Below are 15,332 nucleotides of genomic sequence, written 5' to 3'. Positions count from 1 at the left end.
GTCTAAACTTCCAACTGATCGGTAAACCTTTGCTCATCGCTGCTTTTTTCCATCAACAGTTTAAAGCAAAATGTGAAAGATGGCTTGTCAAGTGGCATGTCCCTTGATAAAATGCAGACTGTTCTCTATTTTCAGAAGATAGTTTGGGTCAGTTATTGTACAAAGAACAATAGGCCCACTTTAAGGGATAATTTGTTAAATTACAAGCTGCCTTGAAGAGCTAAAGAAAATTACACTTGTTAGTGCAGTTAGTTTATCTGAGTAATTATTACAACCTCTGAGATCATTAACATGAAAATGAGGTTTGAAACCCCAGAGCAGTTTAACGAATTACACAACACGATTTCTCATTCAAAGACTTTTTATAATAATTAAACTAAAAGAAATCCTAAATTAACTAAATAGTACTTTGAAAGTAGCTGATACGTTGATTTGTAATTTGGATTTTTTTTTAATGTATTCAAACACTTGAAAACTTCACATCACACTTATACATTACACAGTCCTTTTCGACATCCTTTGTGGTTAAAAGTCCCAAACTCCTCCCCGGCTTTTTCAAAATCAATTTTCTCTTCGCTTACTTCTGAGCATTTCTGGCCTGGCAATCTCTGAATAATATGGTTTCCAGTGATCCCATGGGCCCTTTTATTTCTCCGCAAGCTTTGACTCTCTCAAAACAGGTTCATGACTTTACAGCCTTTTGCAGCATACCTTCAGAAAGCCCTACCCCGTCCTCCAAAATGCTGAGACCATGGGTCTGGGTTCACAAACCCATTTGGGCCTTTCCATTGTCGCCAGGTGTTAAAACCTGCCTGGTTCATTTGCAATTTCTCAATTACCGACTCATTGTTTTTCCGACCCAAAAGTCTGGGAGGGTGAAACCCATTTTTCAGATGTTACTGAAATCTCCTTTTTTTTTTGCAGGAGACGACCTCCAATCTGTGTTCTTTGTTGTCCAGTAACCTTTTGCAGAGTGGAGGTGAGGTCACCTGACCTCCTGGACTCCAACTTGAACTTTTAAAAATCACAACTTTTAAGACATAATCATGTTACAAGGTCCAGGGTTCATAACCGTAATCTTCTGAATTTTACTGGTTGCAGGGGTTTGCTAATGCCTTCAAAGCCCAGGACTAGTGGCATGGAAAGAAACGTCATACTTGGCTTAGTTATCGTAATCCATTTAACACCTGTACTTTACTGCTGCCTGCCTATTAATCTAGAACATTGGCCAAAGTGACAGGGCTCAGTGCTTACAATTTAACATTTCTTTCAAAATGACACATCTAAATCATTGTCTAGTAAGAAACTTTTAAGGATGGTGACATGGCCACTTCAGTGGAATTATAACTACCAGCCATTTACTGTATAGTTTCTCTCTGCTTATCACTTAAGGTAAGCATATTTCGAGCCCCATTTAATGTCACTACTTTTTCACCAATCAGCACTGAGATATTTATTTTTTTTATTTATCAGTGACAGAGTTCACTATAAATAGTGTTATCTTTTTTAAAATAAGATAATTATCGGAAGCAGTGCCTTCCATAATTATGACGGTTATACTGTCGACAATCAGAAAGCAGCATCTGCTACTAAGAAATGAAAGCCTATGATATTTCTACAAGTAAAAAAAACTCATTATCGGGAGCAGTGTCTTCCATAATGTCATGAAATAAGGTAGTTTTTGCCTACCAAGGTGTATATCGGAAGCAGTGCCTTCCATATGTTTCACCTAAGGTGTATAAAAATTATCGGGAACAGGGATTCCCATAATTTAACTATTTTATTTGAATAGCAGTGGGGGGCTAATTGTGTGCTTTTGATTAACTGCAATCATGTTTTATTTGCTTTAAATGTGTGTATTAGTGGCTTTACTTGTGATTTGTGTCCTCATTTATCAGGGCCTTGTGACAGTATATGTTCACAATTACTTTAAAACTTGTTTGTCTGTTTTTAATTGTTTATGTGGGGCAGGGAGAAGAAATCCAGTGACCAGTTTTTAAAAAAAAAAAGTGGGCAATAAAAAGTTGCAAAGTTCCAAGGTATCCTTACATCCAACATGGAGTTATTGTCATTGGTTCCTTTATATAAATAGCTGCTATTTCATTTGATTTGCTGGTGTTAGTTGAGAAAACACTTGCTGGGCTTTTTCTGAAGCTCTTGCCTTTAATTGGTGGAAGTGCTGTATGTTGGCCTATGCTGTGCCCTACTGTTAGGAGGATGGTGACAAAGCACTTGCTTGTGAGGAACTTCTGGTTTCTCTGTCCATCTAGTAGTGGCTCAACCCCATGCTTGTCAGTTGTCACATGCATGGGGTGAGGAAAGTTTCTGCAAGTTGGTTCTAAGGTAACATGTCTAGCAATGAAAGTTTGGAACCAAGCCAACCTTCTGGGGCAGGCTCCATAATCTGTTATGTGAACAAGGCAGGTCTGCAGTATTTCAGTTGGTTGACAAACCTGTTGGAACCTTGAAGTAGACCTGTCTCTGGTAACTGGAATTCTTCTGACTGCTTCAACTCCGTGTGAGCATTGCCCTAATAGGTAAATCCTGGATGGACAAACAATGGAAAGCTTAACTTTGACTTGTGCTGGTAGGCAGTGTGTCCTTTGTTGCTTAAACTCTGGTAGTATCCCTGTACACACTTGGGATTCCCTAAACATTTTGCTTTGATAATCTGCACCTAAGTACTTTGGCTTTGGTAAGTGGATTGTGCCCCTATGTATGGCAGTGTAAGTTTCCAATAGAATATGTGTACTCCATCCTTGTAGGAGGCAGAACTATTGCACCTTTGCCAGCATAATGGCTGAACAGAAAATCTAGATCACTATCTCCCTTCTCATGGAATATTAGCAGTCCATCCACTGGATTAAAAAGAATAGAAATCTTGCATGTTTGTCTTTAATCAACGTTTATAGCTTTCCCAATTATTATGTCACTGTTTTTCTGAATAGATTCTGCAGGTCACATTGAGATTGAACTAGGCTATTGTAAAAAGCATTGCTATGTTACCAGTGTGAGAATGACGCTATCCAATTAATCCAGTTTAAGTCCCAAGTTCAACAGAAGAGAAATGTTGCTTCAGTTTTTAAAATATTTGAATATATGTTTGTCATTGTTTGAAACAATGTTAAGCTCAGGAAAAGCAATGTTATGTTAAATTGGGATGACCTGAAATATGGAAAGAGTGTATTAGGGATGGGCAACACTTGCTGGCTTTGCCAGCAATGCTCACATCCCATGAAAGAATTTTAAAAAAAAATTAAGATTAATGAGAGAATCTGTATCCATAACCCAATTTGAGAGTTCTTTAGCTCTCCTTTTATATTCAGCTTGATGTGCATTCTCTACTCAAAAATACTGATTTTAAATGCAATTTGTTCCCAGTTATTTTGGTTGTGGTACCTGGTACTTAATGCTTTTTTGGATATTCTGTTTGGATTGCTTTTTCCACTGAGCCATCTGATGCGATTTGGGCCTTGCTTTAATTATTTTGCTCGTTTCTACTGCGGAGTATTCTGAAAAAAAGTCAGTTGTCTCTGTTTTTGTTTTTTTAAGCACAGCAGTTGTGTAGCCATAGTTTGAAGCAAAGTAGTAATTGTTACTTAAATTGATCTAAATGTTAGTTGGTAAAAGAATAAAATTTGTTCTGTCTTGTATATGTGCTTCAAATAAAAGTTAAACAACATAGTGTGTTTTCAGATTGCGTGGTATTTACAGCATAAAAACAGGCCATTCGGCTCCACACAAGCATCCTCTCATCCTTCTAGCTCCAGCATATCCCTCTATGCCTTTCACCCGTAATTGTTTGTCTAGATTTGCCTTTAAATGTCTGTTAATTGCCTCAACTGCTCCTGTGGCAGTGAGTTCCACGTTCTAACCACACTCCAGAGAAATAAATTTCTCCTGAATTCCCTATTGGATTTATTAGTGACTTGTATATTAACGGCACCTAGTTCTGGTCTCCCTTGCAAGTGGAAACAGTTTCTCTACATCTACCTTAGCAAACCCTTTCCTAATCTTAAAGGCCATCAGATTACCCCTCAGTTTAGTCTATGAGGAAAGAGCCCCAGCTCTTTCCAATTTGGTATAATTTCCCAGTTCTGTTATTGTCCTAGTAAACCTCCTTTGTGCTTTTTCCAGTGCCTTTAATGTTTTTTTTTATAATATGAACACAGTTCAAGTTTGGTCTAACTAAGATTCTGTACAAGATTAACTTCTATCCCTCTTTTAAAAAAAAAACCCATACTTCGCTGTTTTTATGACCTTATTAACCTGTCGCTAGTTCTAGTGATTCAGGTATCTATCTCCAGATCACTCTGTGTCTCTACCCCATTTAGACACTTAACTTTCAAGGAGTATGTTGTCTCATTTTTCCGAACAAAACATACCACTTTACACCTACCAGTATTGAAGTTCAGTTGCTAATTGCATGCCCATTCTGCAAGTTTATTAATGTCTTCCTGTATTTTGTCTCAGATCTGGAGTGAACTGCAAACTTTGGTCAGTATGTGTGACTCTCCAGGAAGATGCAGAACTGCTGTTTTAAATTAGCTCAAGTCACTAGAAAAGACATGGCTCTAGCAATGCCACAAAGCTATTTGTAAAATTGTAACTCTTTCCTGTGCCTTAAATACTTAGTAACTCAGTACTGTTTGATTGCTAAGCCTTTTCTGTTAAAGATTTGTAACACAAAAGAGGTATGAAATGGGTTGGATTGTGCTCGCAGGTGCCACACTGAATCAATTAGGGTGCCGAAAGGCAAGCAAACAAACATAATTAACATTACTTGGAACCTCCAAGTTCCAGTAATAGAGAGAACTTGATATGACACACAAAAACTCAATCATGCTAAAACATAGAACACAACATAAATAGGAACAGGAGTTGGCCATAAGGCCATTCAGTAAAATCATGGCAGATCTTTGACCTCCACTCCACTTTCCCACCTGATTCCCTTAGAGTCTGAAAGTCGACTGATCTCCGCCTTGAATATACTGTCACCTGGGCATTCACACTCTCTGCTGTAGAGAATTCCAAAAAAAGATCCGCAACTCTTTTTGAATGGATCTTTTTCTCTCTCATTCCTAAATGGTCAACCCCTAATTCTAAGACTATGATCTCCAGTTGTAGACGTTCAAGCCAGGGAAATGGCCCCTCAAGCCTTTTACAAAAATGTTATACTGTCCAATGAGCTTGCCTTTCATTCTTCTGAACTGAGATATCGGCTCAATCTCTCCTCATAGGACAACCCTCTTTTGTCCCAGGGATCAATCTAGTGAACTTGCGATGCACCCCCTCTAAAACGAGTATATTCTTTGGGTACGGAGACTAAAACTATACACTGTACCTTAGGTGTGGCTTCATTCTCAAACTCTGACATTAATCAAATTACAATTGCTCTTCCTTAGAGTAATGACTTGCAGTAAATTCTTTTGAGAGAAACAGCCTAAGAGTTGTTGAACTAATGTGCATTCATGGATTGTATGTCTCATCCTCAAATGGATAAACATGATCAGTAGTTCCCTTGCATAAATTCTGTGAACAGAATTTATGCAAGGGAACAGAATTTTCAAACCCTGCTGAGAGCAGGAATGGCAGCAGGTGCAATTTGAAGATAGTGTTTTGGGAGGTTGGCAGTGGGTCCCATTGCTTCTGGAAAGCGATTACATTTTCAAAGTGCCGCTGGCAGTAAGGGAATGGGTTAAGCATTCTCTTCCAATTAAATGCCCGTTGAGCTTATTGAAAAGCTCGTTAACAGGCTTGTCAGCGGCAGGGAGCAATTTTTAAAGCCTGGGAATGGGGAAGACTCCATGGGTTGTAACACAGTAGGGTTGTGAAGACATGAGAAGTATGGAGGGTCATGAGGGCTCTGGGAAAGGCTGATTAATTCAAAGGAGCAAAGAAAGCTTATCTGCTTCAGATGTGTCTCAGTGTGGATATTGCTATAGCTGGAAGAGTTTAATGTCACAAGGGAGAGTGCCAGAAAACCAGATAAGGAAGTGAATCTACTGGCATTGCAGTGGCAGGTAGGGTTGGCACAGGAAGGCCTGATGAACATTCAAGGCCCAGTTGACAGAGGAGGGGAATGGACTACTCTGACATTGGTCGGCAGGAGGCCAGAAGAGCACAGTGCGTGGCTGCTGGGGATAAGGCTTATCCCCACAGGAAGTGCCTCCTGACACCTATTAGAGACCCAGAGAGGGATGGAGGGGGCACTATAACATAAGCCATCTTCTAACACACTCATAGAGCAGAACATTGGCCTCTTGAAGAGACACTTCTGTTGCCTTGACAGGTCGGATGCGGCCCTCCAGTAGGAGCTGGCCAGAGCTGGCCACAGTACCTCATTTTGTGGTTGTCTTCTATGCACTACACGACATGACAATGCAAAGATGGAGGAGGAGCAGGAATGCCATTCTAGCTTGAAGAGGACTGGAAGGAGGAGGAACAGGAGGGGGTACTACTGGGTGGAATGTCCTGAAGGGCAATACTGATTCAGCTGTAAGTTACCTAATCTCCACCTGACCCTTGAAGCTGAGAAGCCCATGACGACTCCTCCAATATATAGAACTATTGCACCACCCTGGCCTGTGAGGTTTCGTTAGCAATCATGAATCTGCATAGGAAGCCTTCCTCCATCCACATATGACCAACATTGAAGAGGTTGGGCACAGCAGTCTCCGATCTCCATGCAGCCACCACAATGTGGCATCCACCTTTCCAGCTGACATAGCAATGACACACATCTGAGTGATGACGAGAATTAGAGAATTGTTACAGCACAGAAGGAGGCCATTTGGCCTGTCCTGTCCAAAGGAGCAATTTACCTAGTGCTATCCCACCGTCTTCTCCCCGTAGCCCTGAATATTCTTCCTTGTCAGATAACAATCCAATTCCCTCTTGAATGCCTTGATTGAACCTACTTCCACCACACCCTTGGGCAGTGCATCCCAGTTCCTAACCGCTCGCTGCGTGAAAGTTTTTTCCTCACGTGATCGCCTTTAAGAGTGATGTTCCTTTATGATCTTAGTATGCTTATGAGCTAAGTACCAGGATCCAGTCATGTGACTAGAAGATCATAGTCACTCTGCAACTGTGACATCCAGAGTAAGGTTCTGTAAATAGTTTGCTCTGTACTGTATATAAATAGTTTAGCTGTAATAAACCTGTTTGAGATCTTCAGCATAACTAGACTCCACGCATCTCATTTATGTTGTATCAGACAACATAAAGAACTCTAAAAATAAAAGCAAAATATTGCAGATGCTGGAAATCTAAAATAAAAAGTGCTGGTAATCCTCAGCAGGTCTGGCAGCATCTGTGGACAGAGAAGCAGAGTTAACGTTTCAGGTCACTGACCTTTCATCAGAACTGGCAAATCAGTTATTCTCAGTGACCCTCTGTCCTATCAGCACCTTCCCTTTTGTTCATTACACCCCAACCCCCGCTTTATTTACTTAAAATCTATTACATTTCAAACCTTTTCCAGTTCTGATGAAAGATCACTGACCTGAAACGATAACTCTGCTTCTCTCTACGGATGCTGCCAGACCTGCTGAGTATTTCCAGAACTTTTTTTTGTTTTTATAACATGAAGAACTCATCACACATGTTACCATTGCTTTTTTTGCCAATTACCTTAAATCTGTGCCCTCTTGGTCTCAATCCTTCAATCAATGGTAACAGTTTTTCTCTGTCTACTCTGTCCGGACCCCACGTGATTTTGAAAACCTCTAGCAGATCTCCTCTCAACCTTCTCCAAAGAAAAAGTCCCAACTTCTCCAATCTATCTTCATAACTGAAGTTCCTCATCCCTGGAATCGTCTTCGTGAATCTGTTCCGCACTCTCTCTATTACCTTAACATCTTTCCAAAAGTGTGGTGCACAGATCTGGAAGCAATACTCCACTTGAAGCCAAACCAGTGTTTCATAGAAGTTTAACATACCTTCCTTGCTTTTGTACCCTATGCCCCTATTAATAAAGTCTAGGATGCTGTATGTTTTATTAACCGCTCTCTCAACCTATCCTGCCACTTTCAATGATTTATGCACATATATACCCAGGTCCTTCTGCTCCTGCACATGCACCCCCTTTACAATTGTACTCTTTATTTTATTATTGTCTCTCTGCATTCTTTCTACCAAAATGAATCACTGCACATTTCTCTGCATTAAATTTAATCTGCCACTTGTCCACCCGTTCAACCAACCTTTCTATGACCTTTTGAACTTCTGCGCTATCCTCTTCATAGTTCGCAATTCTTCCGAGTTTCAAATCATCTGCAAATGGGACCCTGATCCATGGGGAACTCCACGACAAACCTTTCTCGAGTCTGAAAAACCTCCAATAGCCACTATTTTTTGTTTCCTGTCACTCAGCTAATTTTGTATCCACATAGCTAGGGAAAGGGATGAGGACCTGAAAAGCGAATATAGGGAGTTAGGTTGGAAGCTGAAAGGCAGGACGAGCAGAGTAGTAATCTCAGGATTGTTACCGGTGCCACGTGCTAGTGAGGCTAGAAACAGGGAGCGAGTGCAGCTGAACACGTGGCTACAGAACTGGTGTAGGAGGGAGGGATTCAGATATGTGGATCATTGGGATACCTTCTGGGGAAGGTGGGACCTGTACAAGAAGGACGGGTTGCATCTGAACTGGAGGGGCACCAATATCCTGGGCGGGAGGTTTGCTAGAGCTCTTCGGGAGGGTTTAAACTAGTTTGGCAGGGGGATGGGAACCGGAGCCACGGATCAGTGGATGGGGTAGCTGTTGAACAGGCAGATACCGAGTGCAGAGAGTCTGTGAGGAAGGTTAGACAGTTGACAGGGCAAAGTTGCAGCCATTATGATGGGTTGAAGTGTGTCTATTTTAACGCAAGAAGTGTCAGGAATAAGCGTGATGAACTTAGAGCATGGATCAGTACTTGGAGCTACGATGTTGTGGCCATTACGGAGACTTGGATATCACAGGGGCAGGAATGGATGTTGGATGTTCCGGGGTTTAGATGTTTCAAAAGGAACAGGGAGGGAGGTAAAAGAGGTGAGGGAGTGGCATTGTTAATCAGGGATAGTATCACAGCTGCAGAAAGGGAGGTCGTCGAGGAGGGTTTGTCTACTGAGTCATTATGGGTGGAAGTCAGAAACAGGAAAGGAGCAGTCACTTTGTTGGGAGTTTTCTATAGACTCCCCAATAGCAACAGGTAATGGAGGAACAGATTGGGAGGCAGATTTTGGAAAGGTGCAGAAGTAACAGGGTTGTTGTCATGGGTGACTTCAACTTCCTTAATATTGATTGGAACCTCCTTAGTGCAAATAGTTTGGATGGAGCAGTTTTTGTCAGGTGTGTCCAGGAAGGTTTCCTGACTCAATATGTAGATAGGCTGACTAGAGGGGAGACTGTGTTGGACTTGGGGCTTGGCAACGAACCAGGCCAGGTGGCAGATCTCTCGGTGGGAGAGCATTTCGGTGATAGTGATCACAACTCCCTGACCTTTACTATAGTCATGGAGAGGGACAGAAGCAGACAGGATGGGAAAATATTTAATTGGGGGAGGGGGAATTACAATGCTATTAGGCAGGAACTGGGGAGCATAAATTGGGAACATATGTTCTCAGGGAAATGCACAACAGAAATGTGGAGGTGGTTTAGGGAGCACTTGCTGCGACTGCTGGATAGGTTTGTCCCAATGAGGCAGGGAAGGGATGGTAGGGTGAAGGAACCTTGGATGACGAGATGTGGAACAGCTAGTCAAGAGGAAGAACGAAGCTTACTTAAGGTTGAGGAAGCAAGGATCAGACAGGGCTCTAGAGGGTTACAAGGTAGCCAGGAAGGAAAATAGACTTAGGAGAGCTAGAAGGGGACATAAAAAAGTCTTGGCGGGTAGGATTAAGGAAAATCACAAGGTGTTCTACACTTATGTGAGGAACAAGAGGATGGCCAGAGTGAGGGTAGGGCCGATCAGGGATAGTGGAGGGAACTTGTGCCTGGAGTTGGAGGAGGTAGGGGAGTCCTAAATGAATACTTTGCTTCAGTATTCACTAGTGAGAGGGACCTGGTCATTTGTGAGGACAGCGTGGAACAGGCTGATATGCTCGAACAGGTTGAGGTTAAGAGGGAGGATGTGCTGGAAATTTTGAATGATATGAGGACAGATAAGTCCCCGGGGCCAGACGGGATCTCCCCAAGGATATTATGGGAAGCGAGGGAAGAGATTGCTGTGCCTTTGGCGATGATCTTTGCGTCTTCACTGTCCACTGGAGTAGTACCGGATGATTGGAGGGTGGCAAATGTTGTTCTCTTGTTCAAGAAAGGGAATAGGGATAACCCTGGGAATTATAGACCAGTCAGTCTGACGTCGGTAGTGTGCAAATTATTGGAGAGGATTCTGAGAGACAGGATTTATGATTATTTGGAAAAGCATAGTTTGATTAGAGACAGTCAGCATAGCTTTGTGAGGGGCAGGTCATGCCTCACAAGCCTTATTGAATTCTTTGAAGATGTGACAAAACACATTGATGAAGGAAGAGCAGTGGATGTGGGTATATGGATTTTAGCAAGGCGTTTGATAAGGTTCCCCATGGTAGGCTCATTCAGAAAGTAAGGAGGCATGGGATTCAGGGAAAGTTGGCTGTCTGGATACAAAATTGGCTGGCCCATAGAAGACAGAGGGTGGTAGTAGATGGCAAGTATTCAGCATGGAGCTTGGTGACCAGTGGTGTTCCACAAGGATCTGTTCTGGGACCTCTGCTCTTTGTGATTTTTATAAATGCCTTGGATGAGGAAGTGGAAGGCTGGGTTAGCAAGTTTGCTGATGACACGAAGGTTGCTGGAGTTGTGGATAGTGTGGAAGACTGTTGTCGGTTGCAACGAGACATTGACAGGATGCAGAGCTGGGCTGAGAAGTGGCAGATGGAGTTCAACCTGGAAAAGTGTGAAGTGATTCATTTTGGAAGGTCGAATTTGAATGCGGAATACAGGCTTAAAGACAGGATTCTTGGTAGTGTGGAGGAACAGGGGGATCTTGAGGTCCATGTCCATAGATCACTCAAAGTTGCCACCCAAGTTGATAGGGTTATTAAGAAGGCGTATGGTGTGTTGGCTTTCATTAACAGGGGGATTGAGTTTAAGAGCTGCGAGGTTATGCTGCAGCTCTATAAGGCCCTGGTTCGACCACACTTGGAATATTGTGTTCAGTTCTGGTCGCCTCATTATAGGAAGGATGTGGAAGCTTTCGAGAGGGTGCAGAGGAGATTTACCAGGATGCTGCCTGGACTGGAGGGCATGTCCTACGAAGAAAGATTGAGGGAGCTAGGGCTTTTCTCATTGGAGCGAAGAAGGATGAGAGGTGACTTGATAGAGGGGTACAAGATGATGAGAGGCATAGATAGAGTGGATAGTCAGAGACTTTTTCCCAGGGTGGAAAGGGCTATCACCAGGGGGCATAATTTTAAGGTGATTGGAGGAAGGTTTCGGGGAGATGTCAGAGGTAGGTTCTTTACACAGAGAGTGGTGGGTGCGTGGAATGCGCTGCCAGCGGTGGTAGTAGAAGCAGATACATTAGGGACATTTAAGCGACTCTTGGATAGGTACATGGATGATAGTAGAATGAAGGGTAGGTAGTTAGTTTGATCTTAGAGTAGGTTAAAGGTTCGGCACAACATCGTGGGCCGAAGGGCCTGTCCTGTGCTGTACTGTTCTATGTTCTATGTTGCTATTGTCCCTTTTATTTCATGAGCTCTAAGGTTGCTCACAGGTCTTTTGTGCAGCACTTTATCAAATGCCTTTTGGAAGTCTATGTATGCCACATCAATGGCATTACCTTCATCAACCCTCTCTGTTACTTCATCAGAATACTCAAGCAAGTTCGTTAAACATGATTTGTCTTTAACAAATCCATGCTAGCTTTCCTTAATTAACCCACAGTTGCCCAAGTGACTAATTTTGTCCCGAATTATTGTTTCTAGAAGCTTCCTCAGCACCGAGGTTAAACTGACTGGCCTGTAGTCGCTCATCTTATCTTTACACCCTTTTTTGAACAATGCTGTAACATTTGCAATTCTACAGTCCTCTGGCACCACCCGAGTCTAAGGAAGATTGGAAAGTTATGGCAGTGCTTCCACAATATCCACTCTCACTTCCTTCAGCGTCCTTGGATGCATCTCATCCGGTCCTGGTGCCTTATCCACAGACAGCCTATCCAATATTATTAGAAATTAAAGACAGACATGATGATAAGCACCCAGGTGACTCTAGAGATGAAATCAGTGACATGGTGCCTTTCTCTCCCTTCCACTTTTTTAATTCGTTCGTGGGATGTGGGCATTGCTGGCTAGGACAGCATTTATTGCCCATCCCTAATTGTCCTTGAGAAGGTGGTGGTGAGTTGCTGCCTTGAACTGCTGCAGTCCTTGGGGTGCTTCCCCCCTGGGGCAGAGGATAAGGTGGAGGCAGCCTGCTCTCTATTCTGTGCCATTGGCTGAGATGCCTACGGCTTCCATCTTCCTTGCAGATACCTGTGGGGGCTTCTCCACAGGCTGCCTCACCTGCAACATGGCAGGGGCTGGCTCTGTCACAGGGCCCTGGCACACAGATGGCTCCTGAGTTGGAGGGGGCAATGGCTGGAAGCTGGAAGGGTGATGCCAGAGTTCCCTGAGGAGTTGCCCCATCATCTCCCGCTAAGTCTGTTTCAGCCCTTTCCTGGTACTCCTGGATGCTGGAAACGGGCACTGGCTGGGATGCAGCTGACATCCACTCCGAGCATCTTTACGCCATCAGAGACACTGAGCAGTCAATGCTACAGAGTTTCTCTCTTTCTGTGCACATCAGCGTGCTGCTTAAGCACCCACTCAGAGTGGTGCTGCATATGGTTCTCCAAGAGGAGGAGCTCATGCAATCGAATCCCTAAGTCATGATGGAGCACAAGTGCTGCATGGACTCCTTCCTTGCCCACCCATGTCTTTGCAAAGCCTCAGGGAACTCCAACAAGCAGGAATTTATCTGCCTGTTGTTCTTGAAGAAGGCCATCCTTGTCTGTGATAGCTGAGGTCCAGCATCTTCACCCAGCAAAGCATCGCTGTGTTTGTCCTCCATCCTCTGAGGGGGACTGCCCACAGCTGCTTCTGCCTCATCCCCCTCCTCCTGCTCATCTGTGATGTGTGGTTCACCCAGTGCACCCCTTTCTTTGCTAATCTGTGGCCCAACTGAGGTAAGTGTGTCTGTGCTAGTGGAAGGTGTCGAGGTGGGATGTGATGCAGTTTCCATGGATTTGTCCCCAGCCGTTGATGTCGGTGCCGAAACAGAGCATTTTCATGGAAGCCTCTCCACAACTGGTCCTGTGGGAGACGGAAGAGAATGGTAATGAAAAGTGGTTCTAATCAACGAGTGCTCCCAGCACATCCAGTCTTTATATAGACAGCAGCCGAAGATGCAGAGTTTGCATTGGGCAGGAGTCTCCCCCATGCCCTTCACCTCAGGAAAGAACCATACAGTGACCCTGCTGCTCATGGTCTCCTGTCTCGCCATCCCCAACCAAATGCCTGAACGGCATCCTCACGATCTCCAGCCCTGCCTCCTCCACTGCTGTCAGAATGTGGAGCTGGGCAACTTCACCTCCCGTTCTCGCCATCTGTCGCGTATTATCGGCTCGCTAATCCACAGGGTCAGATGAGAAAGACCGACAAATATGCTGCCTGACCTCATTTCTCCCACCATGACATTCAAGTGGGCTTGTGTTGCCCTTAGTGATGTCCCCATCTGAGTGTCTTTGTGCAGCCAGTGCGCGCTTAAACTGACAAAGTGGAGGAGATGTATGGACGTGCTGTGAGATCATCTCATGTGCATTCTACTGTTTAGAGAGTTTCTCCCTATTCAACCAGCTTCCGCTGGTCACTTGCCTTACCAGGCCGCAAGAGACCATTTAATCTTTCCCTGCACGGCACCCCAGTCCATCTCGTGGGTCCCCAGCTGCTGACCTCCATCCACGCCCTCATGGTCTTGTTGGGGGATCCCTCTTCCCTGAGTCTGGGTAGAAGAACTCTCTCCTTTCAGACACAGCATCGATTAAAGCCTCTAGAGAGGCGTAGGAAAAGTGGGGTGCTGCCCGGGGATGCATTTCCATGTCCACACAGGCCCTCCGAGATCCTTGGTGACTCCTTGGTATAGGCAACGGCAAGCTCAGTGATGGCTTTACCTTTGAAAATCGCATTCAATTCCCCATTCCCGCCTCCATAACCCCTCATTCCCCTTTAATTGGGTGCCGGATTCACTCCCAGACCAAATATTTACTTTGCACTTCACGGCCTCGGGTCCCAGAAATGCTCCAGTCGTCAGGGTCCTAACCCGAAAATGAAAATCCAGCTCCATGCTCCAAACAATGCTTTGGAAAGTCCACATACCACAAATAGTGTTGAACAGCATTTATGTGAAAACCCTGTGCCAAATTAGTATGATGTACTTGCTGATGCGTATGCTCTAAATTGTCATAAAAGGAAATTTACTAAGGTGGCAGATGGAGTAGATCACGTCACATTGGGTAGCTGTTATTTATAGGCAAGTGAAATAATTAGTAATAACTTTGAGTTGCAGAAACAAAATGGTCATTAAGGTGTGGAGTGATCGCTTCAGTCTCAACAACGAGCTCTTCCTGTAACATTTCTATGAAATTCCAAAATAGCATGATCGTGGCCCTTCTACACCAATGTGTAAAGATACTTTACAGCAGTGACAGATCTTAATATGAAATTTGTATTTTGTATAGAGGTAGAGATTAAAAGAAACAAAACAGTTGCCAAATTCAACACTTTTCACCTTAACATTTCTGCCATCCTGACACCTTTGGCATGACAGCTAACTATTTTCATCTATAATTTCAAGGAATCTATGTGGATTTTCACTTTCACATATGCAATGCACATTTGTTTGTTTCGTATGTAACCCCTGAAATCTCTCAGTATGTGGAGCTCAGCAGATAAAATTACATAATTACATATGTGGGCGGCACAGTGGCGCAGTGGTTAGCACCGCAGCCTCACAGCTCCAGCGACCCGGGTTCAATTCTGGGTACTGCCTGTGTGGAGTTTGCAAGTTCTCCCTGTGTCTGCGTGGGTTTTCTCCGGGTGCTCCGGTTTCCTCCCACAAGCCAAAAGACTTGCAGGTTGGTAGGTAAATTGGCCATTATAAATTGTCACTAGTATAGGTAGGTGGTAGGGAAATATAGGGATAGGTGGGGATGTGGTAGAAATATGGGATTAATGTAGGATTAGTATAAATGGGTGGTTGATGGTCGGCACAGACTCGGTGGGCCGAAGGGCCTGTTTCAGTGCTGTATCTCTAAACTAAA

The sequence above is a fragment of the Heterodontus francisci genome, chromosome 11 (assembly GCF_036365525.1).
Source record: "Heterodontus francisci isolate sHetFra1 chromosome 11, sHetFra1.hap1, whole genome shotgun sequence".
Classification (NCBI taxonomy): Eukaryota; Metazoa; Chordata; class Chondrichthyes; order Heterodontiformes; family Heterodontidae; genus Heterodontus; species Heterodontus francisci.
Note: the sequence above shows the minus strand (reverse complement) of the source record.